General features: G+C 39.2%; 1 protein-coding gene across 5 annotated transcripts in view; it reads left to right on the top strand.

Moving 5' to 3' along the window:
• Positions 1-24,519, top strand: part of LOC124776982 (mitochondrial dicarboxylate carrier-like) — a 153,011-nt gene that overhangs the window by 102,917 nt on the left and 25,575 nt on the right. For 4 of the 5 annotated variants that reach the window (XM_047252223.1, XM_047252222.1, XM_047252224.1 and 1 more), the window contains exon 9: positions 688-1,138. The gene's annotated coding sequence lies outside the window, so the exon portion shown is untranslated. Of the gene's footprint in view, positions 1-687; positions 1,139-24,519 lie in introns of those variants that run through there. The other variant, XR_007015676.1, reaches the window with a different exon arrangement.

The raw sequence follows: 24,519 nt of genomic DNA, 5'->3' as shown, positions 1-24,519 counted from the left end.
GTTCACTGATAATCCGTTAAGAGTGTACAGTAAAATAATACTATCTAGCCCTCAACTCCGCAACTTCATGCTTACTATCACTGGACACAGCTACCGCTGGCTGATCTCCCAGATGTGCAGCATGGCCATGGTCAGTTTCCTTTTCCATGTCGAGTGCACTAGAGCCATCTAATGACCTCATTACTGAAAAGAAGGTAGACTTTGAATCTTCATTCGTGTCAGTCACTCTTTTCAGAAGACATTGTATGTATTCTCTGTCTTGTGTTCTTTTGTGCTTAAATTAACTATAATGTCTTCATAATACTCATATTTGTTGTAAGTCCACTTGGTTGTGAATGTCTTTACATTTTAGTTATGATATGATCTCATTATCATCTATTCGAGTTATTCCTGTGGTAATAATTTATATCATCTTGGAATGATTACTTGAATTATCTTGCAAGATTAAAATGAATGTTTTATATTCTCTGTCTTCTTTATGTGAAAGGGTGATACAGCCCTACTTTTCGAAGTTACACACTTTTTACATCATTTTTTGAGGTTTATGCAACCTGTAACTAAGTTGATTTTCTTTGTGACTTGTTTGTAAATTCTATTTGCTTAAAGTTTTATTTTAGTTTCCTGTATTCTGATTCTCAATGATTCAGTTATTGAGCTCTTTGTTCTCTTTTTCACCCATTTCTTCAGGTTCTGCAAAAGGATTGTAGACATTTCTTCATCTGGGAGAAGCTCTAGCACTCTAATGGTATGAAGCAGTATTTGTATAGTATTTCATTTGCTTGTGTGACTGTGATGACATGATTTATAGTTTGGATAAATTACTAAACAAGGCTTGTGAATTTATCTAGTGTATGAAATTGATGATAAATGTAGCAGTAAAAATACTATTAGTTTGAAATATAATGTGTTTTATTTGATTAAATTCTGCATTACTGCTGACCTTGCAATCCATGAAGGATATGGGTGTGCTCTTGTCATTATGCCCATTAACCCTCAAGTGGGCGTGCCAATTTTTGTAACATGAGCAGATATGTGGCATATTTTGTACATGTATAAAGGATAGCTGTCTTTATGTTATGAGAGGAAACATATATGAGCAAAATCAAGACAATGTTATAATAAACTTTTGTGCACTAAATCACTGCTTAATTAAACAATAATAAAATAAACTTTCATCGTATCACTATGTTGCCATGTACAAGTGCCCTTGGAGCATTAAACAGCAAAGCTGCATCAGAGCCTTGCCACATGCTTATTTGATTACTAATTATCTTGTGGACAAGTGCATCATTGTGGGATTGTGCTGCTAGCTTAGAATCTGGACCATTTTCTTCCATGGATCATTTTTTTTCTCATATAGTTTGCTGATTATTTTATACTACTGCTGCTCATTTGAATTTATGACAATGCAACGTATCAGTGTGTTGGCTGAAGCAATGATGAAGGAATAGGAACAGGCTTGCAATTGTAAAACAGCAATGGAACAGTAGAAGGCAATGTTATTTGTGATTGGCACACTTTATATATAGGAATGTCGACTCGAGGATTAAGAGAGACCGATCCAATTTCTAATGCAGGCTAAATAGTTTCATGGAATATGAGACCTAATGGTCAATACGACCTAATGGTGAATACACAATATCAAATTATTTTTCCATTAAACTGTCTATGACACGTATATGTAGCATATAAGTGCTTAGAGGTCCATTGCAAAGATGGCCTACACATGTTTTATAGTTGTTTTAGTGTTTCTTAGTGATGCGTCCTAACATCCAAAAAGATTTTATTCAAATATATTTAGCATAGTTTCTTTGCCAGTCATTATCATGTGTGAGAAACATTGTAGCACTTCCTAACGAGGGCCATATTTTGATATCCACACTTGCACTTTTGTATCACTCACATGGGATTAACTGTTTGCAATACAGTTTTATACTGATTTCAATATGACTTAAGTAAAATAAAAATTTGAAGCATCTACTGGTTGACATCCCAAGCACCTGCTAAAAGTTTTGCATTTGTATAATGTAGTTGTGCCTGACATATGATGAGATTCATTTTATTTTGTGTTCTGTTGATGGTAAGGCAATAAAAAACAGGTTGTTAGTTCCTTTCTTATATAATGAAGGAAGAGGAAGTTTAGGATCTTATCAAAGGAAGCAACCACTCACTAATTTGAAGTAATGTAAAGGAAACATAAAAAGTGAAGCCAATATGCTGATATTAGGCTATGAACGCATTTGTATCTGTCTGTTACACATAAAAAGTATTTTACTCAAATTGTGAATTTCTTGCTTTCTATTTAGTTGGTGCATAATTACTTTTAGTTTGAACAGTTTTTCCTATTCATTAGATTTGAGTGTCTTTTGCTTTTTTCTGTTATGTTTTGCTATAGAATAATGAAATTACGAGTATAGTGTTTTCCTTCTGAGCAAGAATCACCACACTTAAAATTGTTACTTTGTATAAATTACTACTCATATTATTCTGATTATTGGTGTCTTGACACTTGAGTAAATACATGATAGTGTATTGTTGACCCTTAAATGTTTCATAATTGATTTAGGACTATAAGAATCCAAAACAATCATTGTTTTAACATGTTTTATTTGTGGGCAATATCTTTGTCTAATACAATGGTAAAAATGACAAATGGCCTCTATTCCTCTATTAATGTTACTACACTGATAATGCGAGTTTCTATGAACTCTATTGCTGATCACTTAATGTGTACTTGCTTAGTGGTATATTTGTTAATACGTAAATAAAGAATATTGTAAGCAGATGCTACAGTCAGTATAACTTTTTTCATTTTATAAGTGAAGATTATCAGTATATAATGCATGTATTACAGAAGATATTACCTGATGTAGAAAAAAAAAATAGAATATTCCCTTTAGCAATTTTCATACTACTGATGCAGCCAAAGTAATGACAATATTAATAGTAGTGACAAGTTACCAAAATTAAAACAAAAGAAGTATTTACTTTTTTGCATTGTAAGAGCAGTATCTATTTATCAGCTGCTGAAATGTTATCAATGGTTGCTGGATAAGCACACAAACACAATTTTTAAATTTTAAAAACTCTTGCATCATAAAGAACATCATAAAGAAAGGAACATTAATAATCTTACAAGAAAGAAAATGCTGGACATACAGATGCTGATCGGAAGTACAAGTCACAACATACCGTAAATAAGATATTCAAAATAATTCAGAAGCAAGAACAGGGTGTATACGACCCGGGACATCCGGGAGATTCGGGAAAAATCAGGGAGAAAACTGGGGAAAACCCGGGAATTTTTTAGAATTCTGGGAATTTTTCATTGTTTTAGTTACCAGTTAAATTTTTTTTTTTTTTTTTTTTTTTTTTTTTTTTTTTTTTTTTTTTTTTTTTTTTTTTAAGAACCAATATTCTAACCCTCCCACCACCACCTACTCCAGTCCTGTAACCCGGAAGGTGTACACGATCAAAGGCAGAGCCACGTGTGAAAGCACCCACGTGATTTACCAACTGACCTGCCTACACTGTGAAGCTTTCTATGTGGGAATGACCAGCAACAAACTGTCCATTCGCATGAATGGACACAGGCAGACAGTGTTTGTTGGTAATGAGGATCACCCTGTGGCTAAACATGCCTTGGTGCACGGCCAGCACATCTTGGCACAGTGTTACACCGTCCAGGTTATCTGGATACTTCCCACTAACACCAACCTGTCAGAACTCCGGAGATGGGAACTTGCCCTTTAGTATATCCTTTCTTCTCATTATCCGCCAGGGCTCAACCTCCGCTAATTTCAAGTTGCCGCCGCTCATACCTCACCTGTCTTTCAACAACATCTTTGCCTCTGTACTTCCGCCTCGACTGACATCTCCGCCCAAACTCTTTGCCTTTACAAATGTCTGCTTGTGTCTGTGTATGTGCGGATGGAAAACCCACATCCTTTTGTCTTTCCCTCTGCTTCCCTCTTTCCTGATGAAGCAACCGTTGGTTGCGAAAGCTTGAATTTTGTGTGTATGTTTGTGTTTGTTTGCATGTCTATCAACCTGCCAGCGCTTTCGTATGGTGAGTCACATCATCTTTGTTTTTAGATATATTTTTCCCGCGTGGAATGTTTCCCTCTATTATATTCATAGTAATGGAAAAATTCTAATTAAATATTTTATGTTACTCACAGATTAGCTGACTCCTGTTGATTAGCAAATGACAGCAATTTTCCACAGAAAATTATTTCATTTGTAAAAGATAAGTTTGTCCAGATTATCATAAAGGTTGAGTTAATTTCATTAAGTTATGTGTGCAGTACAATACATGATCTAAATATTAAACACACGTCAAAAAAAGTTGTGCATCACCCCATTACCAGAACTTCTGAAGATATATGTTGACTGTGGATATTGTATCACAGACACAGTCCCTTTGACTGTTCAGAGATGTCACTAAACCCACCCAAAGATGTAAACAACCATGCATGAGCAGTGCCTATTAGACAGAGGGGGTCCGACAGGCAGTCAGTTCCAGTCATTCCACCAGGAAGGAGGTGCACAGCTCATGTTGTCTGTATTTCAACCATGCCTAGACGGTCAATACTGCAGTTCAATAGCATCTGCATTGTTACTTTGTGCCAGGAAGGGCTCTCGACAAGGGAAGTGTCCAGGTGTCTCAGAGTGACGTGGATGATATACTGAGAGACAGGAACTCCTGAATATGACATGCCTCGCTCAGGCTGCCCAAGCACTACTACTGCAGTGGATTACCACTACCTACGGATTATGGTTCAGAGGAGCCCTGTCAGCAATGCCACCATGTTGAATAATGCTTTTCGTGCAGCCACAGGAAGTTGTGTTAAGAATCAAACCGTGTGCAATATGCTGCATGATGCACATCTTCACTCCCGACATCCATGGCGAGGTCCATCTTTGCAACCACAATACCATGCAGGGCGGTACAGATGGGCCCAACAACATGCCGAATAGACCGCTCGGGATTGGCATCACATTCTCTTCACCAATGAGTGTTGCATATGCCTTTAACCACACAATCATTGGAGATGTGTTTGGAGGCAACGCGGTCAGGCTGAACGCCTTAGACACACTGCAAGTGCAAGATGGTGGAGGTTCCCTGCTGTTTTGGGGTGGCATTATGTGGGGTCGACGTATGCTGCTGGTTGTCGTGCAAGGAACCGCAACGGCTGTACAATACATGAATGCCATCCTCTGACTGATAGCGCAACCATATCGGCAGCATATTGGTGAGGCATTTGTCTTCATGGATGACAATTCATGCCTCCATCGTGCACATCTTGTGAATGACTTCCTTCAGGTTAACAACATCGCTCAACTAGAGGGCCAGCATGTTTTCTAGACATGAACCCTATTGAACATGCTTGGGATAGATTGAAATGGGCTGTGTATGGATGATGTGACCCACCAACCACTCAGGGATCTATGCCGAATCGCCGTTGAGGAGTGGGGCCATTCTGGACCAACAGTGCCTTAATGAACTCGTCTGTAGTATGCCACGACAAATACAGGCATGCATCAATGCAAGAGGACGTGCTACTGGGTATTAGAGGTACTGGTGTGTACAGAAATGTGGACCACCACCTCTGAAGGTCTCGCTGTATGGTGGTACAACATGCAATATGTTGTTTTCATGAGCAATAAAAAGGGTGGAAATGATGTTTATGTTGATCTCTATTCCAATTTTCTGTACAGACTCTGGAACTCTTGGAACTGTTGGAACTGAGGTGATGCAACACTTTTTTTGATGTGTGTATGTAATTTAGACTGCCATCATTTCAAAAATCACATAAATGTCATCAAAACATTGATACCCTTAAATGACTTACACAATACTCTAAATCCCAACCTACAACCTTTACTGTACTCTTTATTAAAGTGGCTATTAATTGCAAAAGAGTGAACACCATTTGCTATTCTGTATAAGCCTATAGAACTCTGTTCTCTGGGAAGAAGTGGTTTGATTATGTTCATATCTGTATTATGTTTGATGCAGAATATCATATACAGAATATTATTGAACTAATTGAAATTATATTCTGAGATCAGTTATCACAGTAAGATGTTTATAATGTTGTAAATTACGTGATGATTTTGCTGAAGTTGCCTCACTACTTCCACATATATTATCAACCAACTTTTTTAACTTGTGAGCATCTTGCAGGCCAATTACTCAATCTTCTTCCTAGTCATCATTCATTGCTACAAGCACAGGGACTCAATAAACATAATAAGGCAATGCCAGATCTGTTTGTTCATCAATATCTAGCTTCACTAGAACTGCTTTTACCTTTGTCTCAGCAATGACTGATTCAATACAGGGTAGTAACATTCACAAGGGTTACACAATGCTGCAAAGAAATCTACGATAGTAGGAACTTCACTGTTCTTCAGTGTTTCATTGAAAACACTTACATCTTACATTTTAAAAGGATTAAAATTCTTGCAACTGTCTGATACTTTTTTCACAAGTGTTGCTTTGGTACCAAACACAGTAAAACGCTCCTTCAATATGAGCCTCAGTAATATAGAAATATTAATCAAATCACAGTGCTTGATGTCAAAATTTTTGTCCACCCGACCTTTCCTCCAATCCACTATATTGTATACTAACTGGTACACTTAATTATATTACATGTTATTTTCCATAGAGTTCTGATACAGGATATTGGTCATTGGCAATATAGACAGCTCTTCATTCTAACTTGCACCTTATAAATGGCCATGGCAGTAAAAAATATGGCACACCTCAGGGTACACATGTATTTCTGCTATGAGAAACTGCATGAGTACGCATGTACACATTTGTTTCCGGTAATAGAGCTGCGTAATACATGATGCTGGTTAATCATTGAACAAGAGCCAAAATGTGGGTAAGAGCCATGGGGGTAAGGAGGCATGATTAAGACATATCATATAGTATAAAAACAATATTACACTGTTTAGCATTTGCACTGGTGTGACAATGCCGTTACACAACAATATCAGCATGGATACTTCACAGATGGCTCGATAACAACCGGGCAACAGAACCCCATGAGAGGAAACAAAAACTCATCATGAGAGTCAGTCTATGAGAAGCAGAAAGTCCAATCCCTCATAGAGGCATGCATGGGTATAACACAGCATACAGCTCATGTGATCAGCTGTGGACTGAGCACTCAGCAATAACACTTAGAACAATGTGCAGGGTGAGGTCCACTGTAGTTGAACTCACCATAAGCACTAGCCTATTCAACTTATTACCACCTGCAGGGAAACATCTCTGTCAGGGGGCTGCCCATACTACATGTCACATGTGCGCTCCATGGCAGGTTTCTGCACTATTCCATGGTGCTACCCAGGCCATCTCATCTGCCTCCAATGCGATGTCTACTGGTGGGGATACTAAATCCTTTCCCCTCCTGAGAAGCCACATAGAGCTGAAAATGGGCAGGCTTGTGCTGCAACCATAGAGGCTGCCAGAGAACCTGGCAGTGGATCGACCATAAAAAGAGGCAAAGCCAGCACCGCTGGTTCCATATCACGGGCGCAGAGGCTGAAGCTCCAGGGGTCCACCAGCAGCAGTGGAGGTGTGGCCACCTGCAGCAACGTGGTGGCAAGGAGGCGAAGAAGGGGGAGGAGGGTGGATCAGAATGCATGAGCTAAACATCAGGAGGCACACATGGAAGCCTCATTGGGGCCTGAGGCTGCATGCGTTGGGAGGACAGAGGAGGGTGTGGCAATGGGGAAGCATGCTATAAGTGGGAGCCCACACCCAAAACAACAGCGTTGACCAACCCTGCCACCTGATGGACCAGAAGACTGTGGTGATGATGTCTCAAAAAGATGTGGGTGCAACTGATTTGCATGAGGGTGCTCCCTGCTGAAGTCCACCTCAAACAACTGTCAACCTTTGTGAAAAGCTGGCAGCCACCCATGCCACTGTCTGAAGGACTGGGCCCAAACAGCAGCCCAGGAGGAAAACACGGTGGGGCAGGGTTGGTCCATGGCATGTAACTCAGGATCCAACAAATAACAAATCCAGCCCCCAATCCCCCAATGACTCCCAGACAAATGTCACCTGGTACCTGGTACACAGGCAGAAAACTTGACATTGCATCTTTGTGAGAAGAGGCACGCACTGATGTATTCATTCTGATCTTCAATGTACACACAAAGCACTCCACCTCTGTGGTAGAAGCTGGTTGAAATGGGACAGTAGTCAGATGACAGATAACATTACAAATGCAAAAGTCTCGCAACACAGATTTCCTACTGTTATTAAACACAACGGTCTTGGAGGTTCCTCAATCGTAAAAATAACTGACAGGGGCAGGCGGCAACGTAGAGGACAGCTTGGCTACGTATTGGAAATTAGACTACATGTTGATCGCACAACAACCACATGCTGCCCAAAAACATACTTCTGAAATCAACATGCATCCTGCCCCAAGGGTGCTCCAGGATTGGCCAAGGAGAAAACTGGTGCAATGGTGCAGCCTGGTTCTGTGCCAGATGTTCGATGTCATGATTGGTTGCAGGCCAGCAGACATGACATCATGCCATTGCCTTCGTATGAGTCCTACACCATTGAGAGGCATACAGCAACTGGAGTATGTGAGGGGGCAACATCGGGAATGACTACTCAACAGCATAGCTCCTCTGTGGCAAGCAGGAGAACCCCTCAGACAGTGTATAGTCGACCAGGTAGGAGACAAACCCTACACCAAGCTAAGTCCATACCTGAAGAGACATGATCTGGTAAACCATCTGGACCACCAAAACGATTTTTCAGTTTCCTGCAAGACAGCACTCAACGCAAACATGAGAGCCTCCTTTCAATCAAACTCTAGATCGAGCCCCACTGGTAGCCACTATAGTTCATCAGTATTGGCTTGCTGGGCGGTGGAGTAATAATGAGTGTCTTAGCAACAGTTACCGAGAAAGACAGCACACTTCTGCAGTTGGCGGACAGTCCTATTAGGCAAAAGGAAACCAGTGGCTTGTCGTCGCTGATGAGGAGGAACCTCACTTCATACAAGGAAACATGAAACTTTTTAACTCCTAAAATAATAGCTAGCACCTCCCTTTCCTCTTTTGAATAATTACACTGTGTGGCAAAAAGTACCTTCAATGTGCAGGTGATGAGCTGTTCATTTCCATCCGGGGTCCGACGGGATGGGACAGCACCAATGCCATACTGGGACATGCCAGAGGCCAGGGTTAAAGGTTTACGAGGTATAAAAGAAGCCAGAGCAGAGCACAAACATTCCATGAAGGACTGAGAATCCCATTGGCACCATGTATCAGACAAACTAAATGCTCTGAACATATGCATGGCTGGGGGGTGGGGGTGGGGGGGGGGGGAGGGGGTAATAATACAAACTGTTACCTAAAAAACACTGGACCCCATTCATGTTCTTGGGCACTGGCAGTTTGATTATAGCTTTGATGTGGTCGTCCTCTGGGATGAAGCCATCTTTGCTAAGCGTGTCAAAAAAAAAGGGTAAAAAAAAAAAAAACTGCAACAAAGGCCATTCTCCAGGATGTGTTGGAAAACTGACTGAAGGTTTCGTAAATGCTCCTCTCTGGCAAGGCGCATTATCTAGATATCATCAAGATAATTCATGCAACAGGAGTGTTCTGAATAAACTACTCCAAATACCATTGATAAATTCCTGGAACAGACGGGATGCATAAGGCAAGTGATTAAGCTGGTAAAGACAAAAGTGGAGTGTAGATGGCCAAAAAAGTTTGACAGACTGTGTCCAGCAACAACTGCAGGTAGGTGTGGAAGTTGATGCAAGAAAAATACTTGCCCCTTACAATTTTCTAACAGCTCTTCTGGCATGGAATTAGATACAAATCTGTGACATACTACTTGCTGACCATCTGTTTAAAATTGCCACAAAGGGAATGAGGTGGGGATGACAAAGTTTATGTACTGCCAATGGCTTAAAAGAAACGTGCCTCAAAATTTTCAGCCTGGCCAAAACTATTCTTAGACTGTGGGCTGTATGACCACAGTAAGGAGTCCAAAGCATGAAAATGAATGGACTGAAACACTTAATGCACTTCATCAACAATCTGGGAGCTGAAACCGGACAAGACGTCTAGTTCAAAAATATTTTGAGCCAACAGTGAATTGGCTGTTAACATTGTAAGTTCCTGTTCTACATTCTTATAATGTTTAGAGACAGAGAATTGCCCTGCATAGGAATGCACAACCTGACTCAGTGGCTGGTGCAACCCTGAGCATCACAAGAGCCTGTACATTTCTAAATTAATGAGCCTAATCATTGCCCTTGACTTGAAATTCGACCAGCTGCCCCTCCACAAACAATGTCAGCAAAATCCACTGGGGCAACTGGGACAGATCCACACTCCATCAAGCTCTCTTGACTGTCACAAACAGTTGCCAAATGGCAGATCCAACAGGATACCCCACATGTTGTGGGCAGTCTTGACGAATATGCAACAGATGACAATCAGGACAGGAGTCCTGGCTCACAGAACAAGCAGAAGAAGGTAGAATGATGTTGAGGACATGACAATCACTGCAGGTGGGAATTACAATGTTGCAACTGACGTGAAGATGCCGAGCCCAGCGCAGGTGACGGACAGCATCGCAACATCACTGTGCTGGAATTGTAAATGGTTTAATTACACAGTGACTCGGTGGGATGCAAGGTGACCTGGGGTTCCCCTGTCCAGCACTGGGAGCTGTCTACCATGCATGCCTAATTGAACCACCTGCTAATTATCAGCTGCTGCCATCTGCTAATATGAGTCAGCTGTCTAGGCAACATCATCGAAAGAAAGGTTGGCCAGGGTCAATGCTCTAGTCTGAGCCTCAGGATCAGGCACTAACTGGACAGTTGGATTCCAAATTAGAGAGTCTGCATAAGAGGCAGTACATTTGGGACACTCAAAATGACAATTTGCAAGAGACCGTGCAAACTGGCGATCCACACAGCAGACGACTGCCAAGGGTGCTTGTGGTGCTGGTTAAACTGTAACTCTGCTGCCATCACATAGCCTTGGTGTCTGAAATACTGTGTCAGCAACTGACAAAGCTCATCAAAGGGGAATTTCATGGACTCAATGGAGGTCTTCACATTTTTGACAACTTTTTATAAATCTGTTATGCTGCTGGACAACAATAAGGCGGCCTTATCAGCTGAATTGACAATACGCTTTACCTAGTGTTGCAGCAAGAACTGACACAGGTAATTCTACTATCTTTCCATAGATTATTCGAATCTGGCAAACAATTTCAGGGGTGGAGAACTAAACTGCACAATGGGCACATGGCCCACAGCTGGCGGGGGAAGGGCACGAAGGAACTGTGCATTCTGGTTCATCAGCACCTACATATGCTCCTGTTGCTGCTGTTCCTTTTGTAGGCGCAACTGTTCCTGCCAGCATTACAGAAATGCTGGGTACATGGTGGCCCAAAATTAACAGTAGGAAAAGGGAAATAAAAAATAGGATTGTTGCACATATAAGAACAAGCTTCATCGCAACTTTAGTATTTGCACTGGCATGACAATGCTGCTGTTTTATGATGTTGTCATGGCTACTTCTTGGGCCAATGGGGCTTGATAATAACCAGGGAACAGAACCCTGTGAGAGAAAACAAAAACTTGCTGTGTTTGAGTCAGCCTGCGGGAAGCTGAAAGTCCAAACCCTCATGGAGATGCGCACAGTGATAAATCAGCAGCCGGCTGGTACAGGTGGCTGTCAGCTCAGCAACAACACTCGATATGATATGCAAAGTGAGATCTACTGTAGTTGAAATCGGTGTAAGCACTGGCCTGCTCGGCTTACTGACTACTACATGTAAACACCTCCACCAGCAGTCTGCACATATTACATGCTGCGTGCACCCTGAACAGCAGATTTCTTTACTATTCTGTGATGCTACCCAGGCCAGCTCATCTACCTCCATCACAATGTCCACTGGTGGGGACACTAAACACTGAATAAAAATATTTATTCAGTGTCAGCCACTGTTATTTAGTTGGGGTTGAAGCTCTTTTCTTCCATGTTTGCTTTAACAATATGTATGTTTTTGGGCAGGGTCTGCCTTTAGCAAAACACAATTTTGTTTTTTAACCCAAACATGTTTCACTGCAGCTGCAGCATCGTCAGTGGGCTTTTATTTGTCATCTTTTAAAGATAAAGAATGTTGTTTACTGTTTGTATACATGTAATCATTAGTTTTTAAATTGTAATTACTGATATTGGAAAAAAACACGTAAATTATGAATTCATACCTTGTTACCACATGGTGTGGTTTTTCTGATGTGTTCTGTTTCTACAGTGACTGTTTTGTTCCACAGTCTGTCATCTGCAACCACTTACACCTTAAAGTAGATAAACTGTTTAAGCCAAAATTACGATTTGAAAATTGTTATTTCAGTGCCTGAAATTAATTACTTCTGTGTGTGTGTGTGTGTGTGTGTGTGTGTGTGTGTGTGTGTGTGTGTGTTTACATAATGTTTCACTTACATTTTCTTTTTCTTCATCTTCATCACTGTTGAACACTATATATTGAGTTGCTACTGTCACTGTTTCGCTGTATACCAGCTGTAAAAACAAAACATGGCGGGCAGTGGGACAGTTGACGGTGTAAAAACAAGATGGCTGACAGTGGAACAGTTGAAGGTGTTCCTGGCAGTTGTTCTGAATCTTCCAGACACACACACACACACACACACACACACAAATTAATTAATTTCAGGCATAGAAATAACAATTTTTCAAATCGTAATTTTGGCTTAATCAATTTATCTACTTTAAGGTGTAAGTGGTTGCAGATAACAAACTGTGGAACAAAACAGTCACTGTAGAAACACAACACATCAGAAAAAGCACACCATGTGGTAAAAATGTATGAATTCATAATTTATGTGTTTTTTTGAAATATCTGTAATTACAATTTAAAAACTAATAGTTACATGTATACAAACAGTAAAGAGCATTCTTTATCTTTAACAGATGAAAAATAAAAGCCCACTGAAGATGCTGCAACTGCAGTGAAACATGCTGAGGTTAAAAAACAAAATTGTGTTTTGCTAAATGTGGACCCTATCCAAAAGCATATGTAGGGTAACTTATTTCCATTATTTTGTAGCCATATGCCACTTTCCATCATCCAGAGTAGTTTTGAAAAGGTCTTCAAACAATGGTTGTCAGTGAATGACTATGTTTGCAGGTGTTTTAAAAAAGCAAATGAGCTGATCTATGCATTATTTACTTGTTACACATGGACGTAAGCATATTTTGCCGTACATCAGTATGTGGAACATCTTCACAGTGTGGTGTATACTTGGAAACAAGTATTTAAATGAAGAAGCTAAACGATAAGAGATTAGTTATAAGCAAACCACATATTTAAGTACTATCAGGATGATTTCTTAAAGGAGTAAAATTTCCTTAAAGTTGTGATAAATGTGTTAATGAACAATGGTTTAGGATAAGCAAACAGTTTCAAAACATTTAAGTGGATTGCGTTTCCACCCCTCATTAACGAGCTGTCTGGATAAGAGTTAGCAGCTTTGGTTTTGGCAGATGTAGTTTTGTTCTGCTTGTAAGAAAGACCCTAATTACTTGTCACGATGACAGCAATTAATGGAAAGAAATGGTTTTGTGGGCTTGTAGTAAGAGAGGACCTGAGAAAGAAGGTGCTCAGCAGTAGACAGGTGATGTAAATATAAGATACTGGTGTAGAGCAATTACTTAGTGAACTTATTTTTAAAAAAGAAAGACGTTTGTGATATGAAACCTTAGTTGTGATAACTTTCATGAGTAATATTGTCCAGATTGCTTAAGGATGTAGACAACATTATTCATAAAACTTAGTAAAGTAAGTTTTACAGGACTGCCTACAGGTTGCACTCAGCATGTTTCACTAACTGATTTCGCTTTTTAATTTTATGAGAGCAGCTTCAGAAAGTCTGGAATTTACAGTTTAAAGTACAGTAGTTGGCTGCTTATATTGCCAATTGCCAGAGATTAAGTCACCAATTTCAAAAACTGTAAATAGGTTACTTTTCCACCTACCATTAAAACTTCATTTTATTTAATTGTTATGTATTTCTTTAAAAAATTGTGCTTACTGAGAGACATCCCTGCTTCCTCAAAAGAATTTCTTTTATCGTTTTATGATGTATCAGGTGTTCCATTCTTGTGTTGCTGCATAGATCAAGTTGAATGGGCAACAATGTAATCAGCCAACTGCTGTACTTTAAACGGTGAATTCCAGAGTTTCTGATAATACTCTTGTAAAAGTAAAGACTGAAACCAGTCAATAAAACATACTTATGGCTGTCCTTAAAAAACTTAACTTCAACAGTTACAGATTCCCCTGCAGGCCATGTCTTAGTAAAGTGGCCGAAAACTGTTGAACTGTCAGATTTCATGCTTTGTTAGCCCTGTCATAGCCCTGATATGCAGATTGATGATAGGGGCTTCCAACACAAGAAATATGAATATCTGCATGTCAATCACAGTCTCTTGGTGAAAGTAAGTTCATGAAAGTCAGAGTGACCAAAATGATTGAGCAACACAGTCATCATGCAATGATTCATCAGTGCTGTCATACAAAGGACCACTGACTTCATCAAAATACAGAAAGTTATAGTCTGCTTCGCACAGTGGATAGCTGTTTTGCATGGAGGAGGGAGCAGCGTCATATGCTGTATATAGTCCTTCTGAGTGACTGCAGTCACTGGCTGGTGATGTGTGGATGACTATTTCATTTCCCACCTCATGCAGTTTTTTATCATTTAGATTCTGTAATTCTTGGAAGGTTCTGGGACTTGTTTACATAATAGTGTAATTTACTAGAATATTATATATATGCCTGTACAAATAGGAGCACTCTACTGAAGCAGACGGTTCAGCACCATCTGTTCTTTCATGTGTGCACTCAACAAAAATGCTTTCAGAGCAAAATGTTAGTTTTTCTTGACAAGAGTGCTGTTGTAACTGGTACTTGAGTCTGGATTTTATGTGATAATATCTGGTGTGCCCCATGAATTATAACGGAGCCTGTATTATTGATGTGATACTTCTAAATGCAAAATATATTTCAGCCTAGCTGAAATACACTTAAGATTCTATTTGAGGCCTATAATAATTTAAACAAATTCATCATCCATAATTATTATGTACGTGGAAGATGCAAGCATGTCAAGAAAGTAGGAACTCTGCAACTTGAGGAAATCTCCATGGCAAGATCCAAAAGTTCATTAGTCGGAAGTGTTATGTATTGTGCACAATCTCTACATACTACTCTATCCTATTCATACTATACAAGGAGCACAGTGACAAAATAACAGAGGTAGGGCACATATAGCATTGTATAACTAGTAATTTCCTGCACAGCATTTATGAATGATAAAATAATATGGAAATAAATGTTAGCATCAGAGAACTTCAGTTGTACATCGAGAATTGTTACTGTGGATGTTTCGTTGTGTAAAAGGTGTCTCAGTCAACAAGCATTCCTCTGTTAGTTACAAAGGTCTGTGCATAATAATTTATACAGTGATAACTGGTTAAATATTAAGTCATACAACTAATGCATTAATGGAAGACCAATCATGTTTATGAACACCATGCTAAGATTCTAAAATCATAAAAAAGTTTAGTATTAACCACTGAAACATAACTTTGGCTAATTTTTTTAATGTATCACGTGTTGGATTCATACAATAGCCTGGCCCAGGGCTGCCACTAGTCATCAATGGCATTCTTCTTAGGAACACAGTTCCTTTTAAAAGAAATACAGGAACTATCAGAAACATAGCCTGTGTTTCATATGTAATTAAAGGAAACCAGCAACAGAGAATATTTTTGTGGTTACAAAAGTAATGTTTTTAATTTTAACATTTTTAATGAGAGCCATCTCAAGAAGTTTCTGTCATTAATGAGCGACATGTGAAGCACTCATATTAATTATGTGCAGTGTTGAGAAAGCTAATGGGCAGAAATATCCCTGTGGACGATGTGGCCAGGGAGAGAGACAATTCTGTAATTTGGACTTCCTTTAGCCTTGGCAATAGTAACTCCACCACTGCCTTTCACAGCTGCTGCTTCATGCAGGGTGCTGGCTGCAAATATCTTACACGCATACATACATTAATTCTAGTTCCATAGATCATGAATACAATATTTTATAATGATGTGGAATGTGTCACTTTAACATAAATTTGCTTCACACAAAATAATTAATTAAACTTTTTTTACAGTTACTACTTCATATCTAAAAATTCATCTATTGAGTAGGAGGAGTTGTCATTCAGAAATTCTTTTAATCTGCTTTTAAATGTTGGTTGGCTATCTGTCAGACTTTTAATGCTATTTGGCAAATGACCAAAGATTTTTGTGGCAGCATAATTCACCCCTTTCTGTGCCAAAGTGAGATTTAATCCAGAATAGTGAAAATCATCTTTTCTTCTAGTGTTGTAGCTATAAACTTCACTATTATTTTTGAATTGGGATGGGTTATTAATGACAAATTTCATAAGTGAATATATGTGTTGCGAATATACTGTGAATATCCTGAGTTCGTTAAATAAATGTCTGCAGGCTGATCTTGGGTGGGCCCCAGCTATTATTCTGATTACACGCTTTTGTGCAATGAATACTTTCTCTCTTAATGATGAATTGCCCTAAAATATGATGCCATATGAAAACAGTGAATGAAAATATTCATAGTAGACTAATTTGCTGATATGTTTATCACCAAAATTTGCAGTAACCCTGTTAGCATAAGTAGGTGTACCCAACAATTTCAGCATATCATCGACATGTTTCTTCCAATTCAATTTCTCATCAATGCACACACAGAAATTTTGAATATTTGGCCTTAGTAACAGACTTCTGTTCATAGTGTATATTTATCCATGGTGTTATGCTATTTACTGTACAGAATTGTATAAACCGTGTTTTCTCAAAATTTAGTGGGAGTCCATTTGCAAAGAACCACCTAATAATTTTCTGAAAGACAGTATTTACAATTTCCTCAGCTGATTCTTGTTTGTTTGGTGTGCTTACTATACTTGTATCATCAGCAAAAAGAACTAGCTTTGCATCTTTATGGATATAGAGTGGCAAGTTATTAATATATATTAAGAACAATAAGGGACCCAAGACTGAACCCTGTGGTACACAATTGTTGATACCTCCCCAGTTAGAGGGCTCTGTTGATTTTTGCAGATTATCTCTACTGTTAATTTCAACCTTTTACATTCTTCCAGTTAAATAGGAGTTAAACCGTTTGTGCAGTGTCCCACTCATACCACAATATTTAAGATTATCTAAAAGAATTTCATGATTCACACAATCAAAGGCCTTTGAGAGGTCACAAAATATCCCAATGGGTGATGGTCTATTATTCAATGCATTTAATATTTGATCAGTGAAAGTACATACAACAGTTTGTGTTGAAAAACCTTTCTGAAAACCAAATTGACACTTTGTTAGTACTTCATTTTTACAAATATGTGATGCTACTCTTGAATACATTACTTTTTCAAGAATCTTGGATAAGGTTGTCAGAATTGAGACTGGGCAGTAGTTGTTAGCATCAGACCTATTCCCTTTTTATACAATGATTTAACAATAGCGTATTTCAGTCTGTCTGGAAAAATGCCCTGTTTCAGTGAGCTACTCCCATGAACCATGGACCTTGCCGTTGGTGGGGGGGCTTGCGTGCCTCAGCGATACAGATGGCCGTACCATAGGTGCAACCACAACGGAGGGCTATCTGTTGAGAGGCCAGACAAACGTGTGGTTCCTGAAGAGGGGCAGCAGCCTTTTCAGTAGTTGCAGGGGCAACAGTCTGGATGATTGACTGATCTGGCCTTGCAACACTAACCAAAACGCCCTTGCTGTGCTGATACTGCGTACGGCTGAAAGCAGGGGGAAACTACAGCGGTAATTTTTCCTGAGGGCATGCAGCTTTGCTGTATGGTTAAATGATGATGGCATCCTCTTGGGTAAAATATTCCGGAGGTAAAATAGTCCCCCATTCGGTTCTCCGGGCGGCGACTACTCAAGAGGACGTCATTATCAGGAAGAAAGAAAACTGGCGTTCTACGGATCGGAGCGTGGAATGTCAGATCCCTTAATTGGGCAGGTAGGTTAGAAAATTTAAAAAAGGAAATGGATAGGTTGAAGTTAGATGTAGTGGGAATTAGTGAAGTTCGGTGGCAGGAGGAACAAGGCTTTTGGTCAGGTGAATACAGGGTTACAAATACAAAATAATAGGGGTAATGCAGGAGTAGGTTTAATAATGAATAGAAAAAATAGGATTGCGGGTAAGCTACTACAAACAGCATAGTGAACGCATTATTGTGGCCAAGATAGACACGAAGCCCATGCCTACTACAGTAGTACAAGTTTATATGCCAACTAGCTATGCAGATGATGAAGAAATTGATGAAATGCATGATGAGATAAAAGAAATTATTCAGGTAGTGAAGGGAGACGAAAATTTAATAGTCATGGGTGACTGGAATTCGAGAGTAGGAAAAGGGAGAGAAGGAAACATAGTGGGTGAATATGGATTGGGGGAGAGAAATGAAAGAGGAAGCCGTCTGATAGAATTTTGCACAGAGCATAACTTAATCATAGTTAACACTTGGTTCAAGAATCATAAAAGAAGGTTGTATACATGGAAGAATCCTGGAGATACTAGAAGGTATCAGATAGATTATATAATGGTAAGACAGAGATTTAGGAACCAGGTTTTAAATTGTAAGACATTTCCAGGGGCAGATTTGGACTCTGACCACAATCTATTGGTTATGAACTGTAGATTAAAACTGAAGAAACTGCAAAAAGGTGGGAATTTAAGGAGATGGGACCTGGATAAATTGACTAAACCAGAGGTTGTACAGAGTTTCAGGGAGAGCATAAGGGAACAATTGACAGGAATGGGGAAAAGAAATACAGTAGAAGAAGAATGGGTAGCTCTGACGGATGAAGTAGTGAAGGCAGCAGAGGATCAAGTAGGTAAAAAGACGAGGGCTAGTAGAAATCCTTGGATAAAAGAAGATATATTGAATTTAATTGATGAAAGGAGAAAATATAAAAATGCAGTAAATGAAGCAGGCAAAAAAGAATACAAACGTCTCAAAAATGAGATCGACAGGAAGTGCAAAATGGCTAAGCAGGGATGGCTAGAGGACAAATGTAAGGATGTAGAGGCTTATCTCACTAGGGGTATGATAGATACTGCCTACAGGAAAATTAAAGAGACCTTTGGAGAAAGGAGAACCACTTGTACGAATATCAAGAGCTCAGATGGAAACCCAGTTCTAAGCAAAGAAAGGAAAGCAGAAAGGTGGAAGGAGTATATAGAGGGTCTATACAAGGGTGATGTACTTGAGGACAATATTATGGAAATGGAAGAGGATGTAGATGAAGATGAAATGGGAGATATGATACTGCGTGAAGAGTTTGATAGAGCACTGAAAGACCTGAGTCGAAACAAGGCCCCAGGAGTAGACAACATTTCATTAGAACTACTGACGGCCTTGGGAGAGCCAGTCCAGACAAAACAGAAATCCGAAATGTGAAATGATTTGGGTGAAGGTCACGGTTAAAGCAGGCTCAGACATGGTAATTGGATGTCTCTATAGGCCCCCTGGCTCAGCAGCTGTTGTGGCTGAGCACCTGAAGGATAATTTGGAAAATATTTCGAGTAGATTTCCCCACCATGTTATAGTTCTGGGTGGAGATTTTAATTTGCCGGATATAGACTGGGAGACTCAAACGTTCATAACGGGTGGCAGGGACAAAGAATCCAGTGAATTTTTTTAAGTGCTTTATCTGAAAACTACCTTGAGCAGTTAAACAGAGAACCGACTCGTGGCAATGCTCAGTAGCTCGGTACGGGCTTTTGTTAAAGTTTCGAGAACATACCTTCACCGAAGAGTCAAGCAGTATATTGCTCTGCTCCCACCCATGTATATCTCGCGAAGAGACCATGAGGATAAAATCAGAGAGATTAGAGCCTACACAGAGGCATACCGACAATCCTTCTTTCCACGGACAATACGAGACTGGAATAGAAGGGAGAACCGATAGAGGTACTCAAGGTACCCTCCGCCACACACCGTCAGGTGGCTTGCGGAGTATGGATGTAGATGTAGATGTAGAACTCTACCATCTGGTGAGCAAGATGTATCAGACAGGCAAAATACCCTCAGACTTCAAGAAGAATATAATAATTCCAATCCCAAAGAAAGCAGGTGTTGACAGATGTGAAAATTACCGAACTATCAGTTTAATAAGTCACAGCTGCAAAATACTAACGCGAATTCTTTACAGACGAATGGAAAAACTGGTAGAAGCCGACCTCAGCGAAGATCAGTTTCGATTCCTCAGAAATGTTGGTACACGTGAGGCAATACTGACCCTACGACTTATCTTAGAAAATAGATTAAAGAAAGGCAAACCTACATTTCTAGCATTTGTAGACTTAGAGAAAGCTTTTGACAATGTTGACTGAAATACTCTCTTTCAAATTCTAAAGGTAGCAGGGGTAAAATACAGGGAGCAAAAGGCTATTTACAATTTGTACAGAAACCAGATGGCAGTTATAAGAGTCGAGGGGCATGAAAGGGAAGCAGTGGTTGGGAAGGGAGTGAGACAGGGTTGTAGCCTGTCCCCGATGTTATTCAATCTGTATATTGAGCAAGCAGTAAAGGAAACAAAAGAAAAATTTGGAGTAGGTAGTAAAGTCCATGGAGAAGAAATAAAAACATTGAGGTTCGCCGATGACATTGTAATTCTGTCAGAGACAGCAAAGGACTTGGAAGAGCTGTTGAACAGAATGGACAGTGTCTTTAAAGGAGGATATAAGATGAACATCAACAAAAGCAAAATGAGTATAATGGAATGTAGTCGAATTAAGTCGGGTGATGCTGAGGGAATTAGATTAGGAAATGAGACACTTAAAGTAGTAAAGGAGTTTTGCTATTTGGGGAGCAAAATAACTGATGATGGTCAAAGTAGAGAGGATATAAAATGTAGACTGGCAATGGCAAGGAAAGCGTTTCCGAAGAAGAAAAATTTGTTAATATCGGGTATAGATTTAAGTGTGAGGAAGTCGTTTCTGAAAGTATTTGTATGGAGTGTAGCCATGTATGGAAGTGAAACATGGACGATAAATAGTTTGGACAAGAAGAGAATAGAAGCTTTCGAAATGTGGTGCTACAGAAGAATGCTGAAAATTAGGTGGGTAGATCACATAACTAATGAGGAGGTATTGAATAGAATTGGGGAAAAGAGGAGTTTGTGGCACAACTTGACAAGAAGAAGGGACCGGTTGGTAGGACATGTTCTGAGGCATCAAGGGATCACAAATTTAGCATTGGAGGGCAGCATGGAGGGTAAAAATCATAGAAGGAGACCAAGAGACGAATACACTAAGCAGATTCAGAAGGATGTAGGTTGCATTAAGTACTGGGAGATGAAGAAGCTTGCACAGGATAGAGTAGCATGGAGAGCTGCATCAAACCAGTCTCAGGACTGAAGACAACAACAACAACAACAACTCCATATGTTGCTGAGAATCCTACTTATTTGTTGAGAACAAGCTTTTAGTACTCTGTTGGAAATGTCATCAATTCTATGTGAGATTTTACTTTTGAGTCATTGGTTATTTTCCTAATTTCAGTAGGAGAGTTGGGTTGAATTTCAATTTTATTAAATTGCATACGTATTGCCTCTTCCATATACTGCCCTTCATTTTCTAATTAATAGCTGGATCCTATTTTCTCTAAATCATTTAAAAATGATTATTAAAATGATTCCTGCTTCTGACTTCTTGTTAACAAACTTTTCATTGAGTTTGATAGAATACAGTCTTCCTGTGCTCTCGGATGCCCTGTTTCCCTTTAAACTATATTCCAAATTGTTTTAATTTTATTATCAGATGTGCTAATCTCAGACATAATTCACATGCTCCTGGACTTTTTAATAACTTTTCTTAATGCAGTGCAGTTGTTTGTATAACGTTTCACTGCTTCGGGATCATTACTCCTCCTAGCTATAAGATACATTTCCCTTTTCTTTTTACAAGATATTTTTATCGCTTTAGTAACCATGGCGTTTTACATGGTTTCTTACAATTATATTTCTCTGTTTTCTTAGGAAAACTGTTTTCAAATATAGTCACAAAGGTATCACAATATAGGTTAAATTTTAAATTAGCATCAAGTTCCCTGTTCACCTCATCCCAGTATAAATATTGCAAGCTTTCCCTAAAATATTCAATTGTTAAATTGTTAATTGACCACACTATTTTGGGGGACACTGTTTCCCACTTCACTCATTACCACAACATGATCCTGCTTAGTAAAACCCTTGCACAATGGTAATACATCCTCTACCACGTGGCTAACACATTATTGCTTCTCTCTCTACAGCAGGGACTGCCAAGAATTTAGCACACCAGTAGTGCTCTTACACACATTCATAGCTCCCTCATCTGACTGCACACTTCCCCACTGCCACACCAAGCTGTGTGAGTGTGAGGAAGGAGGGAGGGGGAGGGTGGAGGGAGCTGAACATGTCATATGTAGATGAAAATGCAGTCACTCTGTGTATGACATGGTTTCATATTTCTCAACAATGTAGGTCATAAACAAAACAAATTTTCAGTACTATTTAATTATCTTGGGCATACTGAAGACATAACATTTATCTGTACAAACTGGCAGCACATGGACAGATGCAAACAGTTTCACAGATTTTCGAATCCAGGTTTCCATGTAATTGTGACTTATTTAATTTCAATATCGAGAAAAGACTTTCAGGCACATATGTTGATCAGAACATTTTATCATGTCTGCAAACTCATTGTGGAGATGTGCAAACTCTATCTGAGAGAAACAGCATAGACCTCCTGGGCAGTTTTAATGTAAAATAATTTGTCTTTTTAAGGGGAGTTATATTGCGCATGTACAAGGGTGCTTTCAACTAAAGCAGCAAATGTTCTTGAAAAATCTTGAAAACACATATAAGATTGGGAGAGTCCTCAAAATGTTAAGAAAACCATCCTTGTAATTCTTTCGAGGCCACCATGAATTCTTCAAAACTCACATTTTCTTTAATGTTAGTGAGCTGAGGGAAATGAGCAGTCTCCCCCCCCCCCCCAATGTGATTTTTTTTTTTATTATATCTACATCAAATCAGAAATGAGTTGTTTCTCACCTACAGTATCTTACTATGCACAGTATGCAGTCAAGTGCACTTTAAATGAGAGGTCTGCAATCCATTATGTATGTTCTAATTTTTGTTCCTGCTTTCCTTTTTGCGTAATAAATTCAACAGTAGCCAGTTTTTTTTTATTGAAAAATCATTCCAGGCATTTCCCTTAACTTAACTAATGTACTTTGCAGTAATGTATAGTATCCATGCTCTTTGTTCAATTCCATTGATAACTATTGCAACTGACAGTGTAACAATGTGAGTGACTTCAGAAAATTTGCTATTCAAACCACCAATTTCATCATGTGCTCCATGCCTGCAAATTTAGCATACGAAGTTCTTCTTGATGCAAAGAACAATGAATCTTGATCCTCATAATATTTTGTGCTTTCATCATCAAATAAATATTTACAAATCTTCTGCATGGTGCTGTAATATCACATCATAACAAATTTGTGGTACCTGTCGAATATGAGACTATATAATGGATACTGAGAGTTCTGATCCATCTCTTCTGTCATTCCCATTATTTTTAAAGGCTTGTGATGATAGATCATTAGACTGTCTTTTTTTGTGGAAACAGACGCAGAACCTTGCAACTTTCTCTATGCCATGAACAAGTAGCAAATGGTAAACAGCACTGAAAAAATGATTCTGCTGACTGAAGAATGTCATGTCAACTGAAAAATACAACACCGCAATGCTAAATGATTTGTCACATTCTACTGATTACTTCCGAGAAGGACCGAGCAAAGCCAAGATGGGCCAAATCTCAGGCTGCATGTGTGCTCTACAGGGTCAAATCTACCCCATACTGCGAAAACTGGGCTTTTTATGAAAATAACCATTTCATGGTTATCAGTGGTAACTGTTATACCAAAATTCATAAAAAGTGAGTGTACCATTCTAGCAGCACTATACTACTTGATACATATTGCAATGCTCAAACAATCTTTTGTACCATCCTCATGATTAGTGTAATTCTCTTTTCAAAATCAGAAACTTCTTGTTCAATACTCTTTTGTCCACAGGAAGTCATCATACACACTCACCTGAATAATGGAGTGAAAGTAAACCTATGTGCTGGGTGCAGTTTAGTACAGTGTACTGTGTGTCCACACAGTTGTGAACGGAACAATGTGGCTTGTATACACTGTTAAATCTGCCAACATGCCTCAAATGATCATATCAAGTTTACGCTATGCATGCATTGTCACTTTATGGCAAGAAGATTGTCAGCATGGAAAGCTGCCTGACAAATTGGCATCCACTACA

This window comes from Schistocerca piceifrons, chromosome 2 (assembly GCF_021461385.2).
Source record: "Schistocerca piceifrons isolate TAMUIC-IGC-003096 chromosome 2, iqSchPice1.1, whole genome shotgun sequence".
In the NCBI taxonomy this organism is placed as follows: Eukaryota; Metazoa; Arthropoda; class Insecta; order Orthoptera; family Acrididae; genus Schistocerca; species Schistocerca piceifrons.
Note: the sequence above shows the minus strand (reverse complement) of the source record. Positions and strands in the feature narration are given on the sequence as shown.